This window comes from Eupeodes corollae, chromosome 1, assembly GCF_945859685.1.
Source record: "Eupeodes corollae chromosome 1, idEupCoro1.1, whole genome shotgun sequence".
Lineage (NCBI taxonomy): Eukaryota > Metazoa > Arthropoda > Insecta > Diptera > Syrphidae > Eupeodes > Eupeodes corollae.
Window position 1 is genome coordinate 56,097,648 of NC_079147.1, and position 25,574 is coordinate 56,123,221.

The following is a 25,574-nucleotide window of genomic DNA, read 5'->3' on the forward strand; positions in this document are numbered from 1 at the left end:
AAAGTCTTGAGAATCTAAAATCACCATCTATAAAACACTCATCATCTCTGTTGTCATTTATAGCGCGGAGGCCTAGGACCTGTCAAAGAAGATGAGAGCGTCTTAGGATGCTTCGAGAGAAAAATTCTTCGACTAATTTTTGGTCCCGTCTGCATGTACAGCGATGCTGATCTGACGAACAAAATAAAAGTCCCACGACTGAGATGGCTGGGTCATTAAGAGCGAATGAACGTCAACGCTCTCGCCCGAAATGTCTTCGAATCTGACGTCGAACGACTTCAACAATGACGATAATATGATAAAACGTCCAATAAAAACAGAGCACTTCTCTTTTAGAGTTCTGTTCTGCACAAATGACATCAACACAGCTAGCCAAGTTTTTCAAAACTCTGTACTTTCAGCCGAAATAACTAAATTTGACATTGAACTCTTTAATAAAAATGCACTCAATTATGATTGTTGTTGCCATTGGATATGAGATTAATGATGAAAAGTACAGGAATTTTCCGTACGACACAGCGATGTACTTCGTCAAAAATATCCCTGGTATCGTATGTCTCCAACTTAACATAAATATGGTATAAATGGTCTAGAAATTATATCGTCTGCACTTTTGCCTACTTTCGGAGGAAGCGCAAAAGGCACAAAACAAAGTTTTCAAAAATTTCCGTGAGAACTTCTAGAGAAAATCTAGCCGTGAAAAAACGAATGAACAAATATTTAATTTCTTTAAAACTGACCTCGGATCCAATTATTACTTCCAAGCAAAAACCGCAAAACTATTAATATTAGTTTTTTTTTAATTTAAAACCCAAAAAAATTAATAAAAATTGATAAAACCACACTCAATTATCTTCTTAAAAATTAAAAATATTAGCTTCAAACTAATTTTATCTTATACAAAATATCGATAATTTTGAGAAAAATGGAATTGATAATTTATAACAAAAAATAAGTACCTAAAAAATTGAATAAAAGTTCGTAAAAATTGATGTTCGACTCAATTATCTTTCTTAAAGTTAAAGATATTACTTCAAATTAATTTTATTTTATAAAATATATTGTTTTCAACATTCAGTAATTTTTTTTGTAAAAATCTAACAGTCAATTTTTTCAAAAAATTGTATTTGTTTATATTAGAATAAAAACTTTTAAGAAATGCTATTCAATTCTTAAAAAACTTGATTGTGTAAAGGGATTCCATATTTTGCAACAATATTCAAGTAAAGGTCTTACAAGGGATACAAAAAAAGTTTTTAAAGTATAAGGATCTTCGAATGACTTAGAAGTTCTTGAAATACATCCCAGCATGGAGTTAGCTTTTGAAATAACAATATCAATTTGGAGAGAAAAATTCATATTCGTCAAAAATCGCACCAAGATCCTTTTAATTTGTTAACCTCATTAAGAACTTATTCTCAATTTTGTCATCAACAAATATAGGATCCTTTATTTTAGAAAACGTAACAATACTACAATTTTTAACATTAAAATTTAAACCATTTATGAAACACCACTTGGTAATATTATCAATATCCAATTGAATTTTACTAGCATCTGATAAAGAACTTACAGAACTAAAAGTCTTGAGATCATTAGCATATAAAAAACTTCTAGAACTTTTAATACAATTCGGTAACCTTGTGGTAAACCGGAAAAAATTTGTATTCCATTGGAAAGAACATCACCAATTTTTAAATATTGTCTCCGTCCAACCAAATAGCTTCTTATCCATTTTAGGAGATTCGAGTGGAAGCTAAGAAATTGAAGTTTTTTCAGAAAACATTATGTTGTACCCGATCAAACACCGTGGAAAAATCGGTGTAGATTACATCCACTTGAATACAATTTTCTAAACAACCAAGAAAGTAATTTGTAAAAATTACTAAATTTGTTGCAGTAGACCTACCACTTATAAGGCCATGCTGATGCAGGGAAAAATAATTTTGAACTAAACCATAAAGTTTAATTTTAACAATTGTTTCAAATAATTTGAGGATTAGCTGAAGCTTAAAAATAGGTCTATAATTTTCCAGAGATGCTTTAGATCCAGATTTATGCAAATGAGTTATCAGAGAATTTTTGTTTTAGAGAATAAGTAAGGTAAGCCTAGTTGACAAAAAAGGGGCGTGTTAGTGGAAGTGATGAAACACGGGTCTTAAAATATCTTTTCTTAGGTTCAGAAGTCATCGTGCAAAATATCAGCTTTCTAGCTGTAACAGTTGATTTGATGCGGTATTTACGTGGGTAATAATCTTGGCCTCCTTTTTTGGGTCTTTGATGGAAGAGACAGGAGATTGATTTTTCGCCAAATGAAATGATTGGACGACAGTCAAAAGTGATTTCAACAAGAATGTGTCACAGCCCACCCAGTAGGTATTGCAATCGACAGTTTATCGAATATTAATTAATATTAATATTTCAACACTTCTAGAAAGTTTGTATTAGGTTAGGTTAAGTTGAGGGGCTGACAATTGATGTCCTTACCGTCAAACTAAGATCAATACAGATCCATTGTGATACCCGTGAGTATTGCTACTCAAGCTAATAACACTAAGTGTTCAGTTAGTCAAACAATTTAGAGGCTTTAACGAAGTTTAGAATGTTCGTACCTGGCGTACTAGAGTTTTTCTAAATCCCCGAAAAAATAACTGCCAAGCAGTTTCTTCCTTTGATGGGAGAGTGCGAGACAGTGACACAGAAAGTGCGGAGTGTCTTCACGCACCTCCTTGTCACCGCATCCTCTGCATAGATCATTTGAACTGATTCTCATTTTTTTCAAATGATAACCTCACAGATTATGTCCGGTGATTATGCTCACAAGAGAACGAAGTGATCCCTTGTGCAGGTGCATAATTCTTTCCGTTCTTTGTTTGTTAAAACAGGACCAGATTTTTCTTGTAGTGTCGCAGGTGTCAAGAAGGTTCCACCTTTCATCGGCCTTGATAGTTATTCTTTTTGAGATTTTCTATTTTAAAAAATAGGCTTACTAGCTGAGCTTGGCTTACGTCAAGCATTGACCCTAATCTTGATAATTCATCGGCTTTCTCGTTGCCTAGTATATCGCTGTGTGTCTAATGTTGTGCTGTGCGCCAAAAACCTTAAGCTCTTCCCGGCAGCATGAAAAAATCTTTGATTGTACCTCAGTTGCAGTAATTGCTTTTACTGCCGCTTGGCTATCAAATTAAAAGGTGATATCAGCTCATGGTATCATCATCATTGATACCTTTTTAGCAGCTGTTGTCACTGCCAGGATCTCCGCTTGGAAGACGCTACTGTAGTTTGGAAGCATAACTGAGAGCTTCAGAATAGATAGGCTCTATTTTAGAGCCATCAGTATAGATAGCTATTGACGACTCACTGGAGTATGGTATACTATCTATCCATTCCTCTCTGCTTGAGATGTTAGCCTGGAATGGTTTATGAAAATCAAGTTCGGTTATTTTATAGTCTGTTGTAGTACTATGACCCATATCTTTATGAAGGATCTGGGCATGTCCTATTCTCTTTGGTCACTACAACTACGGCAAAAGGTGTTGTAAGAGATACCCAACTTCTCTGCATGAACTCCTATAGGCGAATGTCCGTTACAAACCGCAACAATCCTGGCTATGTCTTGCCTTAGTCCGCATTGAAGATCGTTTGTACGGGTTTTATTATAGGTTGGCCATATCTTCCTAGATATAATGCAGTTGGGGAAATTGCTCCACCTTCGGTTTGATTCAGTTTGGTAGATAGAAAAGATTTTACCCTTCATAGCACCAAGAGGAATGTTAACCATTTCCGCAAGTGAGCTATGAAGGGCCGATCCTTGCCTGGCTAGCTCGTCAGCCCGTTCATTTCCCACGACACCACTATGGCCCGGAAGCCAGATCAGGGTGACACCGAGGTTATTATTCAGGCTCGCAAGCTCATCGCGACATTGCTGGACCAATTTAGATGAGGATGTTTTTTTTTTTTATATATTGTACGCGCACTCAAGGGGATATGAATACCATTATAATGATTATACACAGTGCGAGTAATTAGGAAGGGAGGATAGGATTTGAAAGGAGATACCGATGCACATTGGTTTTGAATGCCTGCACATTGTAATGATTGGGAAATATTAAGTCTGGTAAAGCATTCCATATTCGTGTAGTCCGACTAAAAAAAGAATCTCTGAACTTTACAGTACGACCGAATTTGGTCTCAAGGGTAAACTGATGGGCATTCCTAAAAGAATGAGTATTACGGTTGAATTGTTTGAGGGGAGGAATGCAACTGGCTATTTCATTAGAGCATTGCTTATGGAAGTAGAAATAGAATAATGAGAGACATGAAACCTTACGACGGTGCTTGAGAGATGCAAAAGTTTCAGTTAGACGATGGTCACCTCTAATTTTTGAATTCTGTCCAAGAGACTCAAGTGGGTTATAGGAGCACCTGCCCAAATATGGGAATTGTATTTAAGTTTTGGACGAATATAGGCTTTATAAATTATATCCAGATCAGAAGGGGTAATAAACTTCTTGCATCGTCGGAGAAAACTTAAGCACTTAGCAGCATTTTTGGCGATGTCAAATATGTGATCACTCCACAACAAGTGGTTTGTAATGCACATACCTAGGACTGATAGCTGTTCAGTCTCCTCGATGCAAGGACCACTCATGGATAGTGGCATTGGGGGAGGGCTACGCTTTTGCGACAGTAGACAGCATTGAGTTTTCGAAGCATTAAATTCTACACGGTTTTTGATTCCCCATTGAACAATACTGTCAAGATCTGAATTTAATGAGCTCATCATACGCTGCCGTTGGTAGTCCACATCCGAAGAACAAGGATGAGAATCTAAAAACGAATATGAAAAGCTGAGGGTACTGTCATCCGCGAAACAATTTAGTGGGTTAGAAGTTTCAGACAAAAGATCATTTATACAAATGAGGAAGAGCGTCGGAGACAAAACGGAGCCCTGGGGCACACCAGCGTTTATTTTATGAATATCAGATTTGAACCCGTCCAATACTACTTGAATTGAACGGTCCGAAAGTTAATTTCTAACCCAACAAAGAAGGGATTCATCAATAATATCAGGGATTCATCAATAAGAGCGCTTGATGACAAACTCTATCAAATGCTTTTGAAATATCAAGTGCAATAATCTTACTTTCTCCAAAACGATGTAAAGATTTGTTCCACTGTTCGGTGAGATAAATCATGAGATCACTAGTGGATCTATTGCAACGAAAGCCATATTGCCGGTCATTTAGAAGCTTTCGTTCTTCAAGATATTTCTTAAGCTGAAAATTGATCAGCGTTTTCATGACCTTGGAAAGAAGGGATGTAAGTGCAATGGGACGATAGTTAGATGGTGAGGAGGATTCGCCTTTTTTAGGGACAGGCTGGACAAATGCAGTTTTCCATCCACACGGAAAGAGACCTGGACAGATGGAAAAGCTTACGCAGTGGTTTTGCCAGTGTTGAAGAACACCTCTTCAGAACAATTGCGGGGATACTGGCCGAGTCAATGGCTTTGACTGCTGCCTGACTGTCTGTGAAGATAGCCGCATTTCGATTTTGGTTTGGGTTTTGTTTAAGTATCTTACATGCCTCCCTTATTGCCAATAGTTCAGCCTGAAAAACGGTAGGAAAGTCAGGAAGCCTAAAGGGTTTGGCTACATTTAGGGACTCAGAAAAGATCCCAGAACCAACTCCGCACTCCATCTTTGAGCCGTCAGTAAAGATGGTTGTGTCGAAACCTATCGACACGATGTCATCCTCCCAGTCTTCTCTGGATGGGAAAATATCCTTAAAACCCTTACTAAGGCTCTAAGTAGGAGTACAGTAGTCAGTGTCTACCGAGATAATATCTGAGGGAATCAATTTCGTTGTGTTGCTGTGACCAATAGCGCTGCAGGAAACTATGTATTTAATAAAAAGGTCGATTGGTAGAAGATCCAAAATAACGTTCAAGGCGTCCGTTGGGCAAGTACGCATGACCCTATGGTGCCCACGCAAGCTGTTCTCTAAACCTTCTTTAGCTTATCAATATTATAGGCTTTTCTAAGAGCAGGCCACCACACAATAGAACCATATGTTAAGATTGGACGTACTACGGCTGTGTAAGTCCATAAAATCATACCACTTTTTGCCGAAAGTTTTGCTGCAGACGTAGAAGGAAACACAGGCCTTCTTAACCCGTACTTCAATTTTTAGTTTCCAGTTTAGTTTAGGGTCGAGTATAACTCCCAAATATTTTGTCCTATGGAACTTTGTATTAAGCTTCGTTAAGTCATTTATTTTAATGCCGCTTGCAAATCAAGCTTCGACTGCTTTAATTTTCAATAAATGCTTTGAAAGAATTCATTTAACAAACTAATAAAAAATGTTGTAATGTGACATATCATCTATTTAATGGATTTTGAAACAAAATTCCCTTTTTTCTTTACAACAAAATGCAATTTCAATCAAACCCATTACGTTAAAACTTTCTTGAACAAGCTCCAGACAAATAAAAAAAAAGTTGTATTATATTTGATCTTAAACCTGAATGTGAATTTATTGTTAACTTGGCATCCCACCTTCGCATTGTTAAACCAATTATTTTTTAGGCAGGTTAACCAAATTATGTAACACATACCTTACACAATGAATCTTGATTATGTGACCAATTAAATAATATACTTAATGCACCTTTATATTTACAAAAAAGATTAAAGATTGTAAGGAACAAGTAAAGAAAAGAAAGAAATAAGTAGTTAAGGACGTTTTTTTGTTTTTGTTTTATGTGTTTCAATTACACTTGAAATAATTGTCTTGGCCAATAAAACGCCCAAGGGGAGTCATGTGACAATCTCCTCTGTAAGCCTCATTTTATGGACTTGAAAAATAAAAATTTAAAAACTAAAAAATGTTGCAATTTAATCTCCTTGCACTGCCGGTTTTTAGGGTTCGGATCGAACTTAACAACCAAAGCCTTCTCTCTGTCATTAATATCACGATTTAATGTCACATGAGACGTGTGAGGGTACTTAAAAAAGAGGTTATGCCATCTTTTTTGTTTTTTTTTTTTATATCGAACACATACATTTCAGAAGCTGGAAAACTATAAATCTTTAAGCTTGATGATTTAAAGTTGAATTACAATACCAAAAGTTTAAATGTCAGAACAAAAGCAAAACCCCAAAAAGGTGGCTTCACTGAAATTCAATTTTGGCATCATCTTTATTTGGGTCAAACAAGTTAAAAACAAAAATAAAAGTAGGTAGAGTATCTACCTACCTACGCCAAACCAATCCGATTGTTGGTTGAAGTTTGCAGCTTGAAGCTATATGGAACATGAATCTAAAAACTTAACGTCTTTACCTGCGATATACATATATCATAGCTGTCAGGAGAACATGCACGTTTTCTCTCAGAAAAACATTGTTTTTAGTTTTTGGAATTTTTGCTCTTTAATTAAACATAAAGCGTTCTGCAGCATAAAGTATACTCCTCCTAGTCCCCCCACCCCTCCTTCTCACTCACAGTATTCAGGTCTTCTACATCAGTTTCCAGAATCGATATTGTCCATTAGGGGTATGGAAGGGGGATTGAGGGCGGAGGGACGGGACTAGTTTGTTTAATTGATTTGCATTGTAAATTTTAGTTTAAAAGTTCTTCAACGTCGTCGTAGTCGGCGGCGTCATCGTCGTTCTTTGTCGTTTTCTGGTGAGGTTTTGTTTGAAAGAATATTTCATGTAAGTTGTGCATCACAGCAAGATAACGAACAGAGCGGAAAAGATTATTTTTGGTCCAACTGCGAGGGTTGGGTCCATCTCTATACACGAGTGGGTACTCTGCATACCCGGAGGATGACAGAAGTAACGCGCTGCCGCTGCCACTGCCACCAACCACCACTGACACCGCTACCATCACCGCCATCGCCACTGGCACTAGTACGATGTTTGGATATGAAAGACACAGACAGTATCGAGATTGGAATTCCTTGATTCGTTCCTTCAGTTTGGGGATTCGACTTCGGACAAATGCCGACACCGACAGTCGGCATTGTAATTAATGGCAGAATGTCAAACTGATAATGAGTAACAATCTTTTTGTTGTTGTAGTTGGTTTTGGTTTCTAAAATGAAGGAGGTTTTTGAGAGTTCTGATAGTTTTTCGAGAGTGTTAAGGAATTTTAGATGCTGTGAATTGATTGTTTAGATTGTTCGTAGAATTGAGAATGTATATTTTATGAGACATGAAATATGTATGAAAATCGATGGCGCAGTTCTTGGGAGGCATTTTTCTTAAAGGGAATCTTATTAATGAAGTAAATTTGAAATTCTTCTGAAAATAGGGTTTCGTTTTCTTTAAGCAATAGATTATTAAAAAAAAGGGGTTAGGAGTAGTCAGTCAGTAGTAACACCTCAAACCCTCAGTTTGATGATGAATGTCAGCAGGCAAATGCAGCCAAACAACAGACACGGAAAGCGACTCTGTACAGAACGACGAGAGCTGCTCCCGAGTTCTATGAGCAGAAGACGAGAGAGGAATATCGACTTCTCAGAAGCAGAAATAAAGTTCGAAAGTTTTATGAGCAGGTGAAACAAAATTCACAAGTACCCATACATAAGCCACGAACCAAAGACGAAGTACATATTGTCATAATTAAGCTGGTGTCCAACAAATCTGCTGAAGCAGATGGCTTGAATGCCGAGCTCTTCAAAGCCGCTGGAGATAATTTGGTTAGGAGCATACACCAACTTTTCTATAAGATCTGGTCGGAAGAAAATATTCCCCATTAATGGAACCTCAATATTACCCGTGTTTTTTGAAAAATCTGTCAGTAAGATTTTACACGAATTACAAAAACAATATCCGCAGTATGAATACTACCGATAAAAGTTAAAGTAGAATCTAACTACGGATGGGTTTTTGACATTTATACGAGTCTCGAATGGATCTTAGGTGATTTCTTTCTCAAATGTTGGTACAATTGATATTGCATTTGTGTCTCGATAGCTGTGTTCGTTGAGCAGTTGTGTGTGCATTTGGAATTATGTGTTTTCCATTGAGGAAAAAATCAATCTGTTACTTTTGATATTATTTAGATTTGTTAAAGAAAATGGACTTACTGGTCTTATTTTTCAAGAGAAAACAGTAAAAAAGATAATTAAGTTTTGCTATGTTTCCACCAAAGGTTTTTCTCAGTTTAGATTAAATAAATCTTTTTTGTTTCCACCGCACAAGAAGATTTAAAAATGATTGAGTTTGACAGGACTTTCTAAAATGCAAATAGTGTTTCAAGTGAGTTAGTTTGATTTGTGTTAAACAATCAAGAACTGATTCTTTCTTCTTGGAAATGGCTCATTTTATTAGATTTAGTAAGTTTTTTTTTTGCTTAGTTAATTTTAACTTTTGATTTTCACAAAACTTTCTTCTTTCTATTTATGTGTTTTGTTTGTATTATTATTCTGACAGATCTTCTTTCAGTTGTACCAATTTTTAAATACAAAAATTTGGCTACTGCCGATGCGTTTTATTGGGAATTTTCTAATATACTATTTATAGAATGTAAAAAAACACGATTCTGAAAAAATGAGATCCTTTAAACTGCACCAACCATAGATGAACCAGCCTACTTAACATCGCTTAAAAAATCTTGTAATTTGTGAATGTCTAAGAACCCGAGCAGTGTGAGGTCTTAGCCCAGAAAAAGCCACAGCCGACCAAATATTCATATTAAGGCAGATTTTGGAAAAACCTCAAGAACGTCAAACTTAACCGAACGTTTCGATGTTAAAAAAGACTTTAGATACGGTGATACTCTGTCATGCCATTTCTTTTACATCGTCCTTGTATTAATAGTTCAGAGTTCCCGCATATCAACACTAGAAGCACTATCTTACAAAAGTCTTTCCAATTACTGGCATATGCTAATGACATTGACATAACTGGAAGAACTTATCGTGATGTTAATAGGGCTTTTGCGAGTATTGAAGTATAGAGGCAAAAATTAGTTTAGCGGTTAATGAAGCAAAACAAAGTAAATGGTGTCATCAAGAAAGGACCTACAGCTGTGTTCAAAATAATAGGAGTGCTTTTACAAAATTTGCTCAAGTGTTTTTTTTACCATTTGTATACTGGTAATCAGCCCATTTCTCTACCGGTAAATATAACGGCACATTAATGGTGATAAAACAATGAACTGGTTTGGAATTCATAACCGTTTACATTTGAAACCAGAGATCAAATGATCTTTACTCTTAATCAGGCTATTCAAAATAATAGGAGAGTACCAAGTCATCCTACTGCTTGCATGGAGAATTCCAATTGCTCAATAAAGGGTGAAAACAACTTAACCAAACCTTTCGCTGTTAAAAAAAGGCTTTAAATAAGGTGATAAGCTGTCATGCCATTTTTCTTTCACATCGTCCTTGAATTAATAGTTCAGAGCTCCCATATCAACACTAGAGGCACTATTTTTCAAAAGTCTCTCCAATTACTGGCATATGTTATGTTCTTCGCGTGATTTGCGGTCCCGTTCTCACCTCCAAAAGAAATGTACATGTGGGCCATCTTGTGGGTTTCTTGCTAAATCATTAATTTGACAAAAATTGAATGTAATTAGCTGCTTAACGCTTAAACAATGTTCGCAAATGTAGTAAACTTTTTTCCCTCTATGGAAAAGTGTAGTGGACATTGTAGCTTAAATACCAATTAAGTAAAAGTATGGCTTCAATTAGATAACGACTTTGGTCGACAAACTATATTTTAACCCCGACGACAACGTTCACAAACAAAATTGCGGCTTCTGAAACGCGGATAACCTGAACGTAATTTTGCAGAAGTTAGACACCACAGAGAGTAACAATTTGTACGGATTTTCTTTTTTTTTTTTTTATATTATACGCGCACTCAAGGGGATATGAATACCCTTATCATGATAAATTACAGTGCGAGCAATTAAGAAGGGACGATAGGATTAGAAAGGAGATACCGATGCACATTGGTTTTGAATGTCTGCATATTGTAATGAGTGGGAAACATTGAGTCTGGTAAAGTATTCCACATTCGTGTGGTGCGACTGAAGAAAGAATCTCTGTACTTTACAGTACGTCCGAAATTAGGCTCAAGGGTAAACTGATGAGCATTCCTAGAGGAACGGGTATTACGGTTGAATTATTTGAGGGGAGGAATGCAACTGGCTATTTCATTAGAGCATTGTTTATGAAAGTAGCGATAAAATAATGACAGGCATGAAACCTTACGACGGTGCTCGAGAGATACAAAAGTTTCAGTTAGACAACGGTCACCTATCATCTTTAGAGCTCTCTTTTGAATTCTGTCTAGGAGACTCAAGTAGGTTATAGGAGCACCTGCCCAGATATGGGAATTGTACTCGAGTTTCGGACGGATATAGGCTTTATAGATTATAGCCAGATCAGTAGGAGTAAAAAACTTCTTGCACCTTCGAAGAAAACCTAAACACTTAGCAGCATTTTTGGCGATGTCAAATATGTGATCACTCCACAACAAGTGGTTTGTAATGCACATACCTAAGACTGAAAGCTGTTCAGTCTCCTCGATGCAAGTAACACTCATGGATAGTTGCATAGGGGAAAGGTTACGCTTTTGTGACAGTAGACAGCATTGAGTTTTCGAAGCATTAAATTCTAAACGGTTTTTGATTCCCCATTGGACAATGCTGTCAAGATCAGAATTTAATGAGCTCATCATACGCTGCCGTTGGAAGTCCACATCCGAAGAACAAGGATGAGAATCTAGAAACGAATATGAAAAACTGAGGGTACTGTCATCAGCGAAATAATTAAGTGGGTTAGAAGTTTCAGACAAAAGATCATTTATAAAAATAAGGAAAAGTGTCGGAGACAGAACGGAGCCCTGAGGCACACCAGCGTTTATTTTGTGGATATCAGATTTGAACCCGTCCAAGACTACTTGAATTGAACGGTCCGAAAGGTAATTTTTAACCCAACGAAGAAGTGATTCATCAATACCAAATGCACGCATTTTCGATAAGAGAGCTTGATGACAAACTCTATCAAATGCCTTTGAAATATCAAGTGCAATAATCTTACTTTCTCCAAAACGATGTAAAGATTTGTTCCACTGTTCGGTGAGATAAACCATGAGATCACCGGTGGATCTATTGCAACGAAAGCCATACTGCCGGTCATTAAGAAGCTTCCGTTCTTCAAGATATTTCTTAAGCTGAAAATTGATCAGTGTTTCCATGACCTTGGAAAGAAGGGACGTAAGTGCAATTGGACGATAGTAAGATGGTGAGGATGATTCGCCTTTTTTAGGAACAGGCTAGACAAATGCAGTTTTCCATCCACTCGGAAAGAGACCTGTAGCGTAGGACAGATGGAAAAGCTTACGCAGTGCTTACTCTGTGGAGAAGTGGCATCATTCGACCATTTTTCTTTCAAAATGAAGCTAAAAACAACATTTATATAAACGGTGGCAGTTATAAAGTCATTTAGGCCGCCTTTTTTAAAACTGAAATGGAAAAAATTAACTTAAACGACCCCATGATAGCGACCCATGTTACGAAACTCATACCACAATCGATTTCATACCCACCATGAATTCTCAAATTGTGTTATTAGCCGGAGATGTCAATTGGCGCTCTGATTTTATTGGGATATTTGTCAAGAATCCACTTGAAGCCAATATCATCCCAAAAATCCGTGATCTTCAGTCCGAAACTATCAATAAGGTCTTGGGAAAATTGGAGTTACAGAAAGTGCTACTGCGAAGAATTTTTGCTCTTAGTAAAAGAACCAAAATACCTACATGGAATTATTGCATTATCAAACGAATTTTTAAGCACTTAACTTTGTATAATTTAAAAATCAAAAAAAAATTTAAAAAACAAAAATCTTTTGACGTTAACTCTGAAAATGTTTCTTTTATTTGATATTATTTGCTTTAAAAACACATGACTGCGTAGTACTTATATATTTTATTTTATTACTATTATTTAAATAAACCAGGGTATCTGTGTCTCTGATATTTGACGCCCTCAATTGGTTTAGTAACTAACAACAGATTTGTTTTTCTAACGCCAGATGATTTATCACTAATAGCTTTATTTTTTTTTGTTAAATTCTTAGCTGATTAAACATTTGAAACAACAACAACAACAACCAAAAATAGATACAATCGCACCACGAACCAAACAAACACTTTATCTACAATTGTATGTATTGTTTAATATATTGTAAAGTCAGTGGAAGTTCAAGTGGCTTTGGAATTTCATTTTTGGTAGTTACTCCAACCCCAAAACAAAAATCTTTTTTTTAATTGAAAATATATAACTTGTTTGTTGCCTACAAGATAAGAATATATACAGAAGTCTAGTACTACCACCAAAAGTGTTGATGCCAAACAATAATTAAATTCATCGACCGTATAAAATAGTCTATGAAAATCAGCAATAAACTACCGAGAAATGTGACGTCTTATCTTAATGAATATTGTTTTTTATCATTTCATTAACAACAGAGTCTTAAAAAAAAGGATAGGGATGAAAATTTAAAGAAGTTTTTATCTACCAAAATCTTTGTTATCCTCTGAAATTAAAAGTGGAGTTTTAACAAAAATCATAAACCGTGGGTTAACCACAACATTAGCCACAGATGGATCAAAAACAAAAGAAGGGGTTGGTGTGAACTCTAAGTGACTGACATTAAGTGTCGCAGTCCGCTCTCCCAATTATTGAAGGGTGTTCAAGGCGGAACTTTAGGCGATAAAAGAAGTCTTGTCCTGGCTTAAAGAAACCGTGATATCACCATCTGATATCCGTATTTTCTCAGATGGTCCGGCCGCTTTCAAATCTCTGGACTATATCGCTACAAACTCTATTACAGTTCATAGCTTTCAATCCACTCTAAGGGAGGAGGCACAACAGTTTTATGTTTGCTTTTACTTTGTGCAGCAGGAAATTATAAGACGGGAGAACTTTCCAGAAATAGTACAGTACAACCCAATCTACTACGTTTGTCTAATGCTGGCATACCAAAAGCTACATACATGTAAATTATTGCTAATGCAAGACGCTTTAAAGAGGGCAAACATCAGGTGGAATAACATTACCATGTATCAGTTCACAAAAAACACCTGTACAACACTAGATTTAAAGCGATCAAGGTGCTTGCAGATCGCATAGAAGCTTGATAATCGATGTTATAACCGGGCTAGGCGTATTCTCAAATGACTTGTGCAGAAGCTGTTTGGACGAGGAAGAGGATTAAACAGGTCTTCGCCTTCTCTGTACTTGCTTTACGCTAGCTCAAAAACGCAAAAACTACCTAGGAGAATTCCTCTATAACGATCTTAATCATATTAGCATAATCAGCCTTTTACCTTTCGTAAGGGACTCAAACTGGTTTGATTGAGCTTAGGAGAAAGCGGTATCACAATGGGCCATTAAACTGGCCTAAGTGTGTTCTTTTTCATCACAGACAACCATTTTAACCTAACCTAGCCTGTTGTATTTATTTGGCTATAATATAAGTTTAAGTAAAAAAAGTTGTTTTACTCAAAATGACCGGCCTTAGTTTTAATATCAGCCTATAAACGTTGTGGCCATCGACCTACATATATTGGCACGCACTTTTTCTACTGATATTTTTGACACTACTTCAGTTAACTCTATCTTAAGAATTTATAAAATCTCGGTGAAAAGTCTTTTAGCCAGGCTCTCCAATTCTGTCCACAAAAACTAATCTTAAGGATTTAAATATAGAGTCCCAAATAGCCTTAAGTTTCCTTAAGGCCTACGATGTTAACTGTTAGACACATTTTTGTGGTCTAAGCTTTGTTTGTCTCGTCAAAATCCCGTAGGAGAATCCATCTATCTTCATTAAAAAAAGAATAATTGTTAATCCCTTCACCACATTTGTAATGTCCAACTTTTCAAGGGTTTCCACATTGTTCCAATTACAGATACTTGGTGATAGGTACGTTTGACCCTTTAGATAACATTTTTCAGTTTGATGTTTATGTCACATAAATTTTATCGTTTTCTTGGTTATAAACTTATTCAACGGTAAAAATCTTTTCATTTGAATATGATATTGACATTCGTTAAGTTATGTCCAATAAGTGTCAAAAAGTGGTTGAAAACTACCACAAATGAATCGAAGCTTTATGATAAAAAAGAAATATTTCAAATGTGTTTTATTAACGTTTTCTTTTGAAACCGCAATATGGATAACCCTGTATTTAAGATGCCTCAAGTATATACTAAAGGTGGTTACGAAAAGCCTAACAAATACTATACTAGGCTTTAGGTATTTGAACTTAAGGGAGACCGAATAACTTTAAATAAGGCAGCTAAAGAATTTCAAATCTTCAGATCGACTCTTTAAAACAAAATTAAAAAACCGCAACACAAAATCTCCAGGTGATGCATCGTAAAATTGTTATGAACACCGAGTAATTGGAAACTTTCACTCTCTCTCTTTCCACTCTCGAGACTTGACCTTCACACATCACTAAGGCATTTCTCGACAAAAATTAACAAATGTGTTACGAAGCCTACCGACAATTTACCAGGGAAGGATTGAGCATATTTGGAAAACTTGCTTCTTAGAAACCTTGTTTGTAAAGCCAAAAATATAAACAAAAATATAAAAAATGGATGGAGGGTGGTCTACCTGAAACCCCCCCATTGCACTTATATAGGACAATCTGGACCTTTAAAAATCTTGCGGTAGAGACCTTAACAACCTATAAGCTGGCAAAGCCGAGAAACATAAATAAATAAATAAATTGGGTGGCGCAACAGTCCGTTGTGAACCAGGGCCAAGTGACTTACAACTCTCAACCATTCCTGTGTGCGAGTACTGTTGTCAGGAATGGTAGGAACCTACAATTTTGGGCCGAATCCGAACGGCTAATTTGAGAAAGCACTTTTTCATGACAAGAATTACTCTTGAAGGATTTGTCAATTCCCCGCAAGAGGCAGTACCCGCGAAAATTATTTTATTTTGGTAAATTAAGGTGGCACAGGCAGGGATAGAACCCATGACCCCTTGCATGACAGGCCAACGCACTAACCATCATGCCACGGCGAAAAACATAAGAGATCTTAAAAAAAAACTGTTTCGAAGGCTTCTAAAAAAGTTCTGGTAGAGTTTACATTAGCACAATAATGCTGTGCCCTTGAATAAGGCCAAATGAAATAAGACCAACTTTAAGCGTTATTGGACTTTATAAAAGTGAAATAAAGTCAATTTTCAGTAGGACAATTTCTGAAATTTGTCCTTATTTCACTTGGGTTTACTTCACGTCTCCGAAAAATTTAATTTCTGGCTTCCTGGCAACTGAAATTCACCAAATCGATAAACAACACGTTTTAATTAAACTGGACAAAAACTAATTCAAGCAGACCCGAAGAAAATAATACCAGCAACATGTTGACCTTCAGCAATTCATAACTGGATTATATAAAGAGCTGAGTCCCAGATGCCTCGAACAGAAAGCCAAGAAAGAAAAAGGTTAACAATGAATCTGGCGTTAGTGTCACTATAGCAGACATCAATTATTCTCAGAGCAGCGTATTACCACAGTCTCCCATTGTCGAAGCAATTTAGGATTCAAATTTGGTTGGTTGGAAGTATTTTTGGTTTTGACTGTGGCCTTAAACCTGTTATTATTGGATCCGAGGATATGGTCGAATGAAAACTGCGCTAGGTTTTATAATCTTTACTAGTTTATCCGACAAACGTTGTGTTGTCATATAAATAATTTCTAGGGAATATTTTGCTACAAATAAATAACTTATTGTAAGTGTGTAAGGATGTGGCTATAAGTGGCCATAAGAGCAGTAAAGGTACTTTAAACAGTGACAAAATATTAAAATAACACCAAACAGGTAGACATCGTTTGGCCTTGAGACTTATTGATAGTCATTGTAAATGCCAATCTAATTGAAAGTCGTTTGAATTGAATTGGCACATCTGTGGGTATAATAGGGATTCGCGTTAATAATATATTTTTACCTCGGAATTTGCCATTTAGAAATATAGCTTCGATAACATTTTTTATCAAGTTTTTGATTACTAATCGCGTGCCGTTGCACAACCGTGGTGGGTTCAAATTACGAAGCAAAATGACCGGAGATCCAACCTTCAGTTGTAAATTATGCGGTGACATGCCTCGTAAATGGAATGAGTTCAAAAACTGAGTTCAATAGTTTACAGCTTCGGTAGCTCCACATACTGTTTCAATAGATTTGTCTCACTGGTAACAGATGTTGCATCTTGAGAATTAATTCGTTGATATCCACATTTTTTGCTGCCAAAATTGCTATTGCTGTCAGCCACTTATGATTTGTATATTGTCAGTGTACATCGGGAAATATCTGGTTAATGAGAGCATCTTGTGAATCAATAATCGTGCAGAAATCAACCCTTAACTTTATGCATCCAGTTTTATCTGTAGTAACTTTTCCGTCGCCTATATCTTACAGTTGTTTTGAGAATATTTTAGCGCATGGAACTTTGTTTAACACCTCAAGCGAATGTTTGTGTGCCATAATGCATTCACTGCGAGCATGATGTGGTCAAAAATGGTTCTATGTTCTTCATTCATTAGTGGGGCATTGCGAGCAACAATCGCTGTCATTTCTATAGTATTGTATTTGTAGTTCACCATTTAATTCAGTGTCTATTAAATAAGATGCGTTTCGATTTGTGGAATGCATACCGAAACGACTGAGTGGTAAGTTGGCAATGATAATGCAAAGATCCTCAATAGTAATCAATGCTTCATTGTACATAGCGTCACTGAATACTTTCGTAAGATCGTTGCACCGTGTACGATGTTAATGCAATTAAACAATACCATTTAGAAATTTTAAAACTAATATATGTGCAAATTTTCATTGAAATTGGTTAAGCCCTTTCGGAGGAGTGCAACTAACACCGTGACAGAAGAATTTTATATATTAGATTTCGGCATTCTTGGGCTTCCTCGGAGAGCGATCCAACAGGAAATGCACAGCTTTGAATTATTTCTTCTCCAAGGATCAAATCCTTATGTACGGTTGCTGGCATATTGTACCATGTATATTTCTCAACAAACAGTTCAGCAGTTTTCCACATGTAAGCTGCATTTTTTTGAAAATCTAATTTTTCATAATAGCAAACCGCCGAATTAGGGATTCACTAATTCCAGTGATTTCTGAAGTCATGGTTAGATTTGCAAAAAATCTTCCGGAGGTGTTGCCGTCATTACTTGTCCCCGTTCCTATTTTTACAAGATCGACAAAGATGCCCATTTTTACACGAAAATCATAAATTTTCTTCTTCTGAGCATCTCTAATATGGCTGATCTTATTGTTGGTTTTCCATGCTTTAAATGGCAAATTGTAGGCAACATGGAGAATACACTCCATATATTTTAACCCAGCGTGAGAGGAGACATTCCCATTTTCAAAGCTTCCCTGTTTACAGCTTTGGTTCTTATATTTGTCAGGTCATTCATTCCAGAAGTTGTAGCTCCACATATGAAACAGAAAGAAGCTGCAGGAGTTTTTGTTACAGTTTTTCCGTCCAGCATTGTGAATTTAAGTTTGTGTTTTATTGTAAACTGACGTTCGGCTATTTGAATTATCGTCTGAGTTAAATTACTGATTAAAAATTAAAAAAAAATAAAGGACTATCTCTAATCCTTTTTTTTATTTTGTATTAACTCTACCATAAAATTCAAAATATCATAAAACTATATTATTTTTCGTGTGTTGTTCGAAGAAAACTGAGTTCAAAGTTGAAAAATCTCTGCAATAAATAAGATAACGTCCTTTTTATCAGAATAAGGGTTTCCTTTCAATTCCTTTTTTGCCTCACAACAAGAGATGAGAGAGTTCAGATTCCCCCTCCACCTTGGAAACGAAAAATGCTCTCAATCGACACTTCCTTAGCAAAGCTTAAAAAAAAACAATGCACCGGATCAACAATTTAAAGGTCTCATAGTCAGATGATCGCTGATAAAAAAGCAGATCATATTTTCTATATGGATGGTTCGTTTAAGGATCCAAACTCCTCTTATGCAATAGTGGAATTAGAATCAATTGAAAATTCAAAAATAATCTGCCAATGCCTTCTTCCCAAGAACTTAATGCAAATTTTGAAATGCTTATCTTTTATAAGCATTTATAACTTTATGTTGTAATTGTTAAGAATAAATAAATAAATAAGATAAATAACTAAATACTTTCATAGTTGGTAAAATTGCAAACTATTTTCTTACTTCAAGGCAAGGAAATGTTAATATTTAATTGCATAGCCTTTATTTTTTATAAAGGCTGTATATCTTCTGGGCATTAAAGCTATAGGATTATTAATAAGCGTTTTTTGCAATGTCATTCCACTGCCTCTGAAATTCAGCGAAGAGTTCACTTTCGTGCTTAAAATGTTGTTTCAAATTCTTCTCTTTACAATTTCCCACAGGTTCTCTATTGGGTCTGGGTCTGGGGATTGGACTGGCCATGGTTAAACCTCAATCTTTTTTTCTGCAATCCACTTTGTCAACTTCGACTTGTGTTTGGGATCATTGTCGTGTTGGAACGTCCATTTCCCAATGGGCATAAGCATTGTGTTGGAAAGGATGTCTACATAGTCTTTTGACCCGATTCCTTGGCAAAAGAAGCAGTCTACGACCAAAATTGAACCACATCTATGTTTGATCGTCTTTTTAGTGTATTTTAAATTTAGCCTCTAAACTCTTGGCCTTCTCACATGTTGTTTTCTACCCGATTCGAGCATATTGAACTTTTATTCGTCAGAAAATAAGACCTTTTTCTCCACTCCAATTGAGATGAGTTTTCCGAAAAGCCAAACAAGCTTTCACATTTTTTTGTAAATAAATAGCTCTTTTGCTATTTGAAAGCAACGCAATGCGACCTTCAGTATGCGGCGTCTGATAGTTGATGGGTCAATGAGTAACCTTAGTTCCATTTTTGCACTTTCCAGGATGATTCCGTGGGTTTTCTTCGGAACAAATTTGTTATTTTTTAATCACCTTTTACTGTGGTACTTCGAGTCTTTCATTCTCTATAATAGGATAACACCTTCCCACTTTTGATGATTCTACAAAGTGTTGATTTTTTAATGGAATATTTCTTTGAAATTTCTTTTTGTGATGGGCTTTTTTCAAATTTCTGGATTTTATTTTTTATAATACATATTTAAAAAAAAAATAATTAAGTCTTAACATTTTTAGGATGTTACAGTTTAAATATTATTTAAAACATATTGTTTAAATGATTCTCTCGAAACATAAAGATTAAAATCAATCCTATTGCAAATTAAATTCACTTTTCTTGTGCAACGCGTAATGGATTCCTTCCTGCCATAATTTGTACGATGAAACTGCTCATAAAAATTAATCCGGTAGCGTGTAGTTTTAGAGGATGCATTTACACAGTTAACTAGTCTTCGTAGAGAAGCACAATTGATATGAAATGTTACAATGTCTCTTATAAACATTACTGAAAAATAAGTCCTACGATCATAAAGAGATTGCGTACCAAATAATAAGCATCGCGTATAATAAGAAGGCCTTACAATCCTCAAGTTTAGCTTATGAAATGCGTACCCTGTAAAATGTTTCTGAACTTTTTCAATTCTGTCTATTGAATTATTGTAATAAGAGTTCCAAATAATGCCACAGTATTCAAGAACTGACCTTACTAGTGAATTGTACAAAGATTTGAAGGTATATGAATCTGAGAATTCCTTGGTGTTTCTTTTTAACAAACCAAGCATTTGATTAGCTCTGTTTATGATATAATCATAGAAAGAAGGTAAGAAGGTACGTTTAGTATCTAAGATTACTCCTAGATATTTCTTTCTTGTTATACGCTCTAAACTTACATGGTTGATAGTATTATCAAACACTATGGAATTAGAACTTCGGAAACACGACAAGACTTGACATTTAGAGGCATTTAACAGTAGGTGATTTAGCTTGCACCAATTATTGAGCCTTAACAGGTCTTCCAAAAAAAGATCACAGTCGGCTTGACAAGAAATCTCACGATAAAGTTTGAGATCATTCGCGAAAAGAAGCAGTTTGAATTAGGAAAAAAAATCAGGTATATCATTTACAAATTACAAGAATAATAATGGACCCAAATGGCTTCCTTGTGGAACACCAGATGGGACCAAGATATATTTCGAGAGCGAGCTATCAACTTTTACTATTTGAATTATATCAGCTAAATATGATTCAAGCCACTTTAGTAGGGAAGAGTAAATACCTAGAGAAGTTAGTTTGTTTATTAAGATTTTATGGTTAACTCTGTCAAATGCCTTTGCAAAATCTGTAAAAATAACATCTGTTTGCAACCCTTTTTCCATGTTTGTAATAAAGTTTTTGCTTATTAAGGCTAAGTTTGTTGCGGTTGATACCCTGCTACAAACACATGATGAGAAACCGAAATATGGTTATGAAATAACACAGTTAACTTGTTGCAAACTAACTTTTCAAATACGTTTGGAATGCAAGAAATTTTACACAGGGGTCTGTAATTGGTTACATCCTGCTTCGACCCCGATTTGAAAATTGGCGATAAGAATGGAACCTTCCAGCAACCCAAGAATTGCCCTTTGGCTATTGAAAGATTAAAAATCCACGAAAGTGGTTGAGCAATTGCAATACCATATTTTTGTGTAACAAAATAGCAGGGATCCCATCAGGCCCTTCACTTTTATTAGCATCCAATTTAGATAAAACCTCTTCTACTTCAAAAGGACTAAAAACTAAAGAACCTATATTGACCAATCTACTCATATAAGGTAGTTTCTGGGTAGGGGGAGTTTCTAAAGAGTAAACCGATTGAAAATAGTCCGCAAATAGATTACAAATTGTAGGTATATCACTAGTAATTGAATTTTGATACCTCATACAACTAGGTAATCCGCTCGATTCACGCCTTGAGTTTATAAAATTCCAAAAACGATTGGCATTTAATTTGATGTCTTTTTTTGACATTTGGAAATTTAAATCTACGCCATTAATAAAAATGAAACTTCGTACTCCTTAACAATGCACTGAAACTGTCAACATTTTCTACAAAAATCTCGGAACAATAAAGCAAGAAAAGTTTAATTACCGTTTTATTTCTCGAAGAGGAAATCATATATGATCACCGAGATCTTGAAATTTACCATCTTGAGGCTTTTAAATCTGTGGACACGTGAAAGATAAAATCCATGCCAATGCTTCGTAATCGACGTATGGTCTTTAAAATGGAATTCTCAAAGTTATCTAGGACATAAAATCGCAAATGTGCCAATTGGTCATGAATAATTTCATGAAAAGCATATGGTTCTGGAACTGTAGCCATAGCAGCCATTAGGCTTTTATTGTTTTTCACTGTCAATGACACATCTTCTATTCTAAAATGAAATAAACATCAATTGATTTTCCTGTAAAAACTCCACCCACTGCAAACATTGTTGTCCTAAGAAGAAACCCCAACAAAAATTTTACCATTTGTTATCCCAGAACAATTCGGTTCTTCAACCCTTATTCCCTAACACCATCTGTGGGTTCCAACGATTTCCCAAATTACTATGAACTTGTGATTAAACAACCATCAAGGAAACCACCTCGCACTTACATATAACTCATTTTTATCAAATCGAAAAATACCACACACATTTCTGTTGTCTTATGATTACCTTCTACCTACGTTCTGAGAGATATTTCTCAACTCAGAAAATGATAAGAAAACCAAACAAAAATAAATATTATTCAACTAACCTTTAAATCGGATCCTCCTGAACGATGCTTTTTCTCATCCAGCGATGCTTGAAAATTCACTTCCGGGACATAGACGAGATGGATACTAGGTTTTTTCTGTCTTTATCTCTACCCCACCACAATATAAGTAATATCCAGGAAGCACACACAACACAAAATAGAAATAAACTTTCAATTTTCAGTGCTCATAAACTCTCAGCGTGTGGTTCTTCTTCTTCTTTTGGTTAGGTTCTTAGATGGCGGGCGCACTCAATGTACATCAATCAGAGAAGGGCAAAATGATGGGAAAAATGAAAACCGAACGAACGGAAGCACAGACAACGCACACACGACACAACGACTACAAGGACGACGAAGAACACGAAATCGAACACATCTCCTCATATATCTATGTACATTGAGAATGAGAAAAAAGCCAAGGGGAACCCAGAAGCAGAATCCACCTTGCGAAACGATGCGAGACCGGCGTTTCTACGATTCTACGAGCAAGGGAACACACACAAAAAAGAAAAATAGAATAAAGAAGAGAAAAGTGGTGTACTGCCGTAGTACTGGTGGGAGTAGCGGCAATAGTGGGTGGTTTATGTCACTATAATGGATTATTTTTCACGCCCCGTGTGTTCAATGGGAGTCGAGTCGAGTTGAGTCGAACAACGAGGAACGAGGAACACCAGGAACAGACACAGACACCAAGCAGCAGCTAGATGATAGAAACTCATCGATACGATAGCGACACGTCGCGTTTGGACGTCCCGTCCTTCCGTTTGACCGTCTGTCCGTCCGTCGATGCGATGCGATGAACGTTTTTTTTTCACTTTTCCTCGCAGAAGAAAGGATGTCGTAATTTGTTAATTTACGGAATTTTCCAAGTTAATTGTATTAAAAAAAAAGGCACACAAACAGGCGAGAGGGATGTTATGGCGATGATGATGGCGATGGTGATGTTACTGTTACTGTTGCTGTGTGCAGGTGCTACCGGCAATTATTACACTTTGAACTCACTCGGCTCTGCGGACAGGAGCACAGACACTTGGTGATAATTTTGTTGGTTTTTCTTTTTTTCGTTTTTAGCTGCTGCCACCTAGGAGAAGCGAGACTACGAGAAGATCCAAAGAACGTCGATGTCGTCTTTGGATGGCACACGACGAAAAAGTTTCGGTTTTTTCTTTTAGAATTTCTGTGGATGCCACTTACAAGTTTGGGAAGGATTCACTAAAACTCTACGGAAACCAAACCTACGCACAGGGTGTGGTGTCCGTCTCGGTGTGGTGTTGGTTTGTTTTCTTGGAGAACGTTTCGTTTTTCTGAATTCGTATTTTTAGGTTCACAGATTTGATATTAAATCAGACGCACGCAAGAAACCACAAAAATAATAAAGATCGATTGTGCTCGATGGGAATTGGAGGCACAAGAAGACGGAAAGAGTATAAAAAGATTGCACCCGTGTACACAAAAGATGAACGGCAATCTAATAATCTTGAATATCTGAAAGAAAATGTGAAAAACTTTTGAGAAAATTCTGTGTGGACAAAACGGCGGAAAACTCCGGATGCGGATGGCCGATAAGATTTTTTCACACTTCACTCGATTTGGTTACAAATTCTTTTTGATAAATTCAATTTTTTCTTTTATTTCTTAACCGAGTCTGAGACTGATACTGAGACCGAGACCGAGAATGAGAATGAGAACTGGGAACTGAGAACCAGACCGAGGGTTTTCTTTTCATCAATGCCGTCGTCGTGAGCTAGCGAAGCGGAGACCGAAATGAAATTTTTTATATTCCGATTGCGAGTTCAGCAGACTCCATGGATGAACTTTATTTTAAGGTTTATTCTTTTATTTTTCCTGCCTGGCCGGGGGGAATATTGTGCAGCTCTTTTACAACTTCAACTTCAACGTCGTCGCCTTCGTTTTCGTTTCGATTCGATTCGTCTTGTCAGTTGATGAGATGGGTTCTGCTTTTGGTTTTGCGAGATTGCTGAATTGGATATTTTTTCGGTGTGCAATACATGCGCGTTTGACGGCTAATTTGCTGAATTGAGTGTATGGATATGGAATGGGATTGGGTGCGCGTGTGTGTGTGTTGGAGTGTTAGGTGGGCGGCTGTCAAAATTTTCAGCGGTGAAAAGTTACAGGGATGGTAAAATGAGCAGGGATGTCTAGGAGAGGAAAAATAAATCAATACATATCGTTATAAACATTTGCCACAATTTATGTATCATAAAAAAATGATACATAATGAATATTACACAAGTTCAGATATTATTTGAGGGTGGCAGAAAGATTTTGATAAATGCGAAAATCGAGTAATATTTGTAATGTAATAAAAAATTAAATTTTATAACGATTCATATAACTAAATGAATAAACATAGTGAAGTAAAATGTTACTTATGTGGTTTTCCATTGAACCAAAATATTGATGTGCCGTCGACGGGCCGGCAATATTTTTTTCTTAAACGTTTTCCAATGGGAAAAGTATTGATGTTTTTTCCCGACGAATTGATTCGTTTTGAATTCGTCTTTTGAGAAGAATCTACACAGATTTTCACACTCATTTGAACACATACTTCAAACTTGACAGTTTTGCCAACGTCAAATGAAATTATTGTTTGTGGAAAAAATAATTGAAGAGAATTCAGCTTCATTCTGTTTTAATTATTAATAATTATTTTCTGTGAAAACAATACAAAATTTGATCAATTTTTTGGCAATATTATTGTAGTGCTTTCAGGATTAGGTAATTGTAAAATTATATTGAATACTTGAGATGGTTGAAGCATAATTATTTCATTGTAAGGGCATG

At 36.0% G+C, this 25,574-nt stretch overlaps 1 protein-coding gene across 2 annotated transcripts in view; it reads right to left on the minus strand.

Annotated features, from left to right (window-relative positions):
- The window catches only part of LOC129943475 (G protein-coupled receptor kinase 2), a 406,878-nt gene extending 382,174 nt beyond the window's left edge, over positions 1-24,704 (minus strand). Inside the window, exon 1 of one of the 2 annotated variants that reach the window (XM_056052964.1) lies at positions 22,770-24,704. The gene's annotated coding sequence lies outside the window, so the exon portion shown is untranslated. The remainder of the gene's footprint in view (positions 1-22,769) is intronic. The other variant, XM_056052965.1, reaches the window with a different exon arrangement.
- Between the last annotated feature and the right edge of the window lie 870 nt (positions 24,705-25,574).